This window comes from Labrus mixtus, chromosome 13 (genome assembly GCF_963584025.1).
Source record: "Labrus mixtus chromosome 13, fLabMix1.1, whole genome shotgun sequence".
Classification (NCBI taxonomy): Eukaryota; Metazoa; Chordata; class Actinopteri; order Labriformes; family Labridae; genus Labrus; species Labrus mixtus.
The window spans coordinates 21,894,450-21,901,056 of record NC_083624.1 but is presented as its reverse complement, the minus strand read 5'-3'; positions in this window follow the sequence as shown (position 1 = coordinate 21,901,056).

Sequence of the window (6,607 nt, the reverse complement as noted above, 5' to 3'; positions counted from 1 at the left end):
TTTGAATTTGAATAAGGAACTTTCATTTTGTGTCGATCTTGGGGACCTCTGTGGACCAAGTGGTACATCTTATCTCTTTGCTGATCAAGTCCAGTATAGTTGTCTCTGTCAAAAAATCTCATACTGCTTCCTTTTTACAGTCATATACTGTATTACATAAGTTTAATTTCCTTGTGCCCACAAAGCCTTGAACAGCACAGGTATAACACAGTTAAATGGGCAACTGCTGTGCTGAAGACAGACTATGTGCAAGTTTGAGTCACATTTCATACTAGAAGTTAAAGACTTTTCTTTTAAACTTTAGTAATTAAACTAACTGTAACTTGACCTGCAAACATATTTAAACTTAACCAGACCTGGCACAAACAATTAAGCTTCTTAAGAAAATTTGGCAGCAAAAATGTGGTAGTGTCAACATTCTGTCGGATCTACAGATGAAAAACAAAATCTGGGAAGCAATATACTCGAAATACACTCGAAATGCATTTTGCTAATGCAAATCAGTTGCATATGAATGTCATTTGTCGGAGATAAAGACTGGCCTGCAGCTCGCTCACACATGCCAGCCTCTTCTTGCCCCCCCCCCCCCCCCCCCCTCTCTCTACTCTCCTCTCTCTCCTGTATGTTCGGGTGTTTTGGTGTTTCCGTGATTGCAACGGGCTCCTGGCAGCCAAATCATGAATTTGTGGTCCCGCTCACTGCTCTCATGGAAAACTAATGGAAAGAAAGAACTGTGCCCACTGAAGTGGGTGAGTGTGACAGTTGGTGTGTTGGCAGGACATGGGAGTGGTAGTGTGGTGGGGGGTAGTGGGGCTTGGGTGTAATTATCTGGAGCTGCAGTGCAGCTCACCTGCGTGTCGGCTGCGCAGATTTGGGCCGTGCTGACTCCCTAAGTAAGTATTTGCACGCAAACTGGTGTTATTTGATCCACCTCAGTGTCAAGCGCTTCCATAAGTTTAAAAATTGAAGAGCGAGGAGGTTCTCTCGCGGCTCTCAGATGGCAGTTTGATTCGGTTTTTATTATCCTTGCTTGGTTCTATAATAAGCAGAAACTGTCCTGTCCGATTAGGCATGCTCTGCGGCGCTCTCCGTCCCCCCCCCCCACTCGCTCCACCCCCACCAACGCCCTCCTCCTCCATCCCACTCCTTACTTAGTTGAAGGAGGACGGCGAAGCTTCCAACTAATGCCCGCCTCTCTCACTCTCTCTGTTCTGCTCGGGTATGGAACAGGAGGAGAGCTGCTACATAGACTTAACCCATTAATTGCCATTTTTGAAATTGCTCACTCTCTTCTTTCTTATCCTCAATTATTATGCCTTCCTGGCCTCTTCCCAGGCCTGCCCGGTCTTTCCGCACCATGGAGAGTTATAAGGAGGGTAAGACTGAGATATTGTTTGACAATGCCGTTTAACACTTCAGTAAGTCCTGTACACAGTCAGTGGGAATGTATCTTAATTATTTCACTCAAAATACAATTTAGGTGTGTTAGGATAGGACTTTCTTTTGCCACAGTGTCTACTCCGGCCTTCTTTAACTTGATGGGGACTACTCATAGATATTCACCCATTGGTGCAGTATTGAGTTTATACTTGAGTTTGAACAAAGTAGCATATTACTGTAATGTTTTTATTATATGAACTATGAGAGACAATGGACATTTACAGCACCAAGTGCAATAGTTGCAACAGTTATTGTTGGATTTTAGCAACGTAGAATGATGTCAGCCTTCTCCTTAAAGGGGTGTTAACAGTGAAACAGCCAGACAGTCAAAATGTTCAGAATAAAAATGGGTACGAGTTAAAAACAGAAGGTTTACTGTATAACATTAAGAGCATTGAAAGATATATCACAAATGATTGGTCAAAACCATACAGCCAGCCATGACTGGTTCCAGCAGACGTCACATTCAGTTCCAGTGTTGTCCGGTCCTTCATGGTTGTTCAGAGCTGTCAGCTTTTACAGGCTCCTTTAGTTATGCACTAAAGGTGTAATGTGTATTTTAAATGATGAATATTCTCGTGTTGATTCTCATTAATCAAAGTGTCATCGGTAGGGCAGCAAGAAATGTATCATTTGATTGTCTTCATCCAAGTTTGATTTAATTGTGTGTCCTCCATAAACACAACTAAGTCCTGGTATATTCAAAGTGGTAATTGAGACCTTTCTGTTGTTTTAAAGTAAAGAAAAAAACATTGGATGTGTTGATAGGAAGTCCAGTCAGAAGCTGAGAAATGAGCTGTGATTGAATGCCTGAGGACAGACGGTCCAAACAGAGCGAGTTTTTTTTGTTTTTGCTTGTGTTTTCGACCACAACAGAGCTATTTACAGCTGCTCACCTCATGAAAGAAGATCCCTTCACGATGTTAGAGAAGTATAATTACAAAGCTTAAACAATAGAGAAATATACAAATCCAAACATAAACCTGTAAACTGCAGTTTAGCGTTCATAAAGGAAACTGACAAAAACCTGCCTGAGAAAATGTCAAGGTCCTTGTTTCAACTAAAAATATTCAGATAGCTTTAGGTTACATTTTATTTTTACAATACATGACTTACTCACATTTAAAATTGTAGTCAGTGTTGATTTAAAAATACCTCAAGTCTGAGAATTTAAAGGCATTCATTACACATTTCAAATATGCTCTTACAGTATTAAAAAGCCTGATTCTACAAAGTGTCATTTCATTTAAATGCTGATGATGTCTTGAGTTGTGCCTGTCAGTGTTTAGCACTTGGAGGCTTAAGAACATGTGCTATATATAAAGTGGTCTGATGAAATAGCTATAAGCTTCACCCCTCTGCAGAGTGAGGCTGCACAGCCTTAGGCTGCCGGCAGGCTGCTGCTGCTGCTGCTGATGATGATGTGGAGGATATACAGTACACCAGGATGTATACATGCATATCTGTACACTACACACTCCTAGCCCACGGGGCGAAGCCTAATGTAACAGTAAGCAGAAATCTGCTTTTATAAAAAGCGAGAACATAAAAAGGAAGTTACCTTCTGCACAGTTTGTTTATGTAATTTTTCTCCCGGCACCATAAAATTGACCCAGGACTCATTTCCAGTAAATAGGACAAGCATTGCATATGCTGTCTGCACATTTTGTCGTTTTCAGGGAGGGTGGGTTATGCAAGCCCCCTTTCACTGCTAATTCCATCAAAGCTTTGGGAGCAGTTCTAATTGGGCGTCTCTATTTTTGGTTGTCTTCCAGCCCTGTTTTGCTGCCTTTGAGTAAAGGCAGCGCAGCGAATGTAAAGCTGTGTGATAACAGGGCCATTCGCCACAGTACTGAGTTTGACCCTGCAACCAGCCTCCATGACGGATGTGAGATGATTCCTAGCCCTCCAGCTCAGCACGACAAACTCAGCACAACTCAAATACACTCTCCAAATCTCTCCCTGTCTCTCTTTTCTGCGTTCCGTCTTATTCTCCATCTCTCTCTCTATTTCTCTCTCTCTCTCGCTCTCTCCTCCCTGTCTGTTATTCTACAGATTCACTCTGTGCTGTATGCTGTCTATTTAAAATCTGTGCCATAACCACCCACTGCTTCTTTAAGAAGTGGTGACTCACCTGAACAGATCAGCTTTGTAGGCTCTGTGTGTGAGTGTGTGCTTTTGTGTGTGTGTGTGTGTGTGTGTGTGTGTGTGTGTGTGTGTGTGAGTGTGTGTGTGCGTGTGTGTGTGTGTGTGTGAGTGTGTGCTTTTGTGTGTGTGTGTGTGTGCGTGTGTGTGTGCGTGTGTGTGTGTGTGTGTGTGTGTGTGTGTGTGTGTGTGTGTTTGAGGATGTTATATCATCATAGCTTTAGTTGTTCTTTGCCAGGGTCTTCTCTGCTTGGTGACATGTGCAGCTGTTTTCTTACGATAGTGTTTGTCTCTGCGTCAAACTGGAATCTGCAGGATCCCCAGATTAATGCACACACACATACGCGACACACACATGCACACACTGGCACGCAATGTGTGCACTTAGTGTCACTGAGTTATGTGCTATTCTGGGTGCATCCAGGGGATGTGCAGCTTAATGTGAAAAGCAAATGAGCAAATTTGCATTTTCTCTACTTTGCTCAGTAATGGGAGATATGTAAGGGACTATATAAAAGCAAAATGAAGTGCAGATGAAGGGTGTGTGTCTAAGAAGACTAAGGTATCGCTGCCAATTAGAAACAAACAGGGAAATACATATGGCGTGTTCCGTATCTGTGGCAAGAGCTCCGAGGCAGCCAGGCTGAGCAGTTTTCACTGCCATGGTTTTGAGTCTCCCCCTCAGTTCTTTGCATTATTAAATAATCCCTGAATAATTCACTGCCCTTCGTATCAAACAAATATTTTTGCAACTTGCACCTACAGATAGGTGAAGAGGGGCTGCTGTACCATAATGCAGTTAGTCTAAAGGAAGGGGACTACTTCATGAAGACTTTATTTTTGTGCATGATCTTAATACAAAGCTTGTGGTTTGAACATCGCTGTAGTGGAGCATCTTTTCTACTAAATGTCATGAGTCATGCCTTTACAGAGCACATCCATTCTCTCCTAAATATACAGTGTCGCTTATGGAATCAGCTGATGCCCTGCTCAAGAGAGCTCCATCAACTTACATGCATTTAGCATATAATATGCCCTAAGATATACAACACATAGTTTATCACTGTGCTGTTTGTTTTTATCGTGCATATTTCTTTTTGTATGTCTATACATTTAAAATCTCTCTCTAGCGTTGATATGTAAGTCAGCTGCGTGTTTGCGTTGCTTTCTTGTGTTTTGTAGATTTTATTTTAATGCATGGGTTATTTCATTTGAAGTGGGAAGCAGAAATAGAGTTTGACTTGGAGGGAGCAGCTCTGTGATGCAGCATCTCACCCCCAGAGGGAAAAAAAAAAAGACAACCACATAGTGTGCATTGTAACAGCATGTTACCATGCAAGCCCTGTGTGCTGGATACTTTCAGAGCCTCACAGCGATGACGCGGCGCTGTCATAGCGGGCACTGACTTGTTAGTCATGCTTTGATGCACAGTTTAAAGAGGACTCCAGGAAGCCTGCATGAATGGCGCATGCGCAGATCTCGCAGACACGCGGAAATAACACACTTTCTGCACATTGTCACAGAAAAACACACACCGCCACTGAGTGCTTAAAAGGAAAGTGGCAGCAACATTTGGTCGTCTGACGTGAAACATTAGTCTTGTGTTTCTGTGAGCTGACTTTGGAACGTATCCTTTTATATATAAACAGCATATAACTAATGAATTAAAAAATAGTACCTCAAACTCAAGAACACTTTTAACAAAATAAAGGAAAGAAGTAAGCATTTATTTTGATAATATTATAGTATACTGATTTATTTATACTTTGCTTTTAAACTGTGTGTTGCACAGTCAGCTTGAACCTATAATGCCTAAAATTATTACAATAATGCCCTTAAAAAGTCCATGGACATTCTAACCTTTGCCAACCAACTAAAAAACAAAAAAATAAACTTTTTATATATATAAAAAAAATATTGATTCTGGATTTAGAGCAGATTCTTTTTCCTCTGGGACTTTACAAAGTTAGACACAATGCTGAATTTGTTTTGCAGCTCACAAAAATAACTTTATTAAGTTTTTTTTAACAGAAAACGTTTTGTAGAATAACAGATTCTGGAATATTTCTTGATATATAGTCAGCATGAGAAAGCATCTTAAATACAGCTTTTAGTATATTATTCTTAATTAGAAAATGTAATAATTAATTTCAGAGTTACTGCATCCATTGTGATCTCTTTCTTGTTAGCATGGCTATATCTTTTTTTAAACTACACTGTAATTCTCAGAAGATTTATTTTATTGCTTATATCAATTTTAAACTCGTTGACATCACTGACATCTGTTGTTTTTAATCTTCTGTTTTTTTTTAGAATTTACTTGTGTTAATATCTTTAAAAAAAAAATTAAATGCTTATAATCGAAGATGATGAGACTATGAATTGCAAAACAAATCTGAAGTACCTCTTTTCAATGTTGCTTCAATAATTTCATTTATTTAAAACATATTTTGAAATGAATGAAATTATATTATAAAAATGAAAATAAATGTTCTTTGCATATTCACATAAAAAAGATGTACTTGCCACATTATTTTCAGTCATTACCAATGTCATACTGATAAGAGATGTTGATCTCAAAATTGTTTTTTTTTTCCTTCATGTTTTTTAAAATAATTCCCTGAGTATAAAATGATTTACTATTTGACATGAGTTTATGTAAAGCTTGAATGTGATTTTAGGGTTTCAAAAACAGAAAACAGTGTGTGAGACATCATTAATCTGCATGAAATATAACCAAATAAATGAACAGGAAGTGAAAAAAAAAACACATCGTCACAACTCTTTTTTGTGCGCGAGCCGTTTCTGGCTGAAGGCCAAATATTTGGCAGCAGAGTGCTGCACGCTCCATTTATTAGAAAGGTGCCGGCTCATTATTTAGCAGGACCGGGTAGCGGAAACACTCAGCAGCTGCAGCCACTCGCTCTTTACATGCAATAAAGTTTGCTGCCTCATGTGGGGGATCTCTCCCTCTTTTTGAAGCAGACTTTTTTGGTCCATAATTTATACATTTACCTTACTT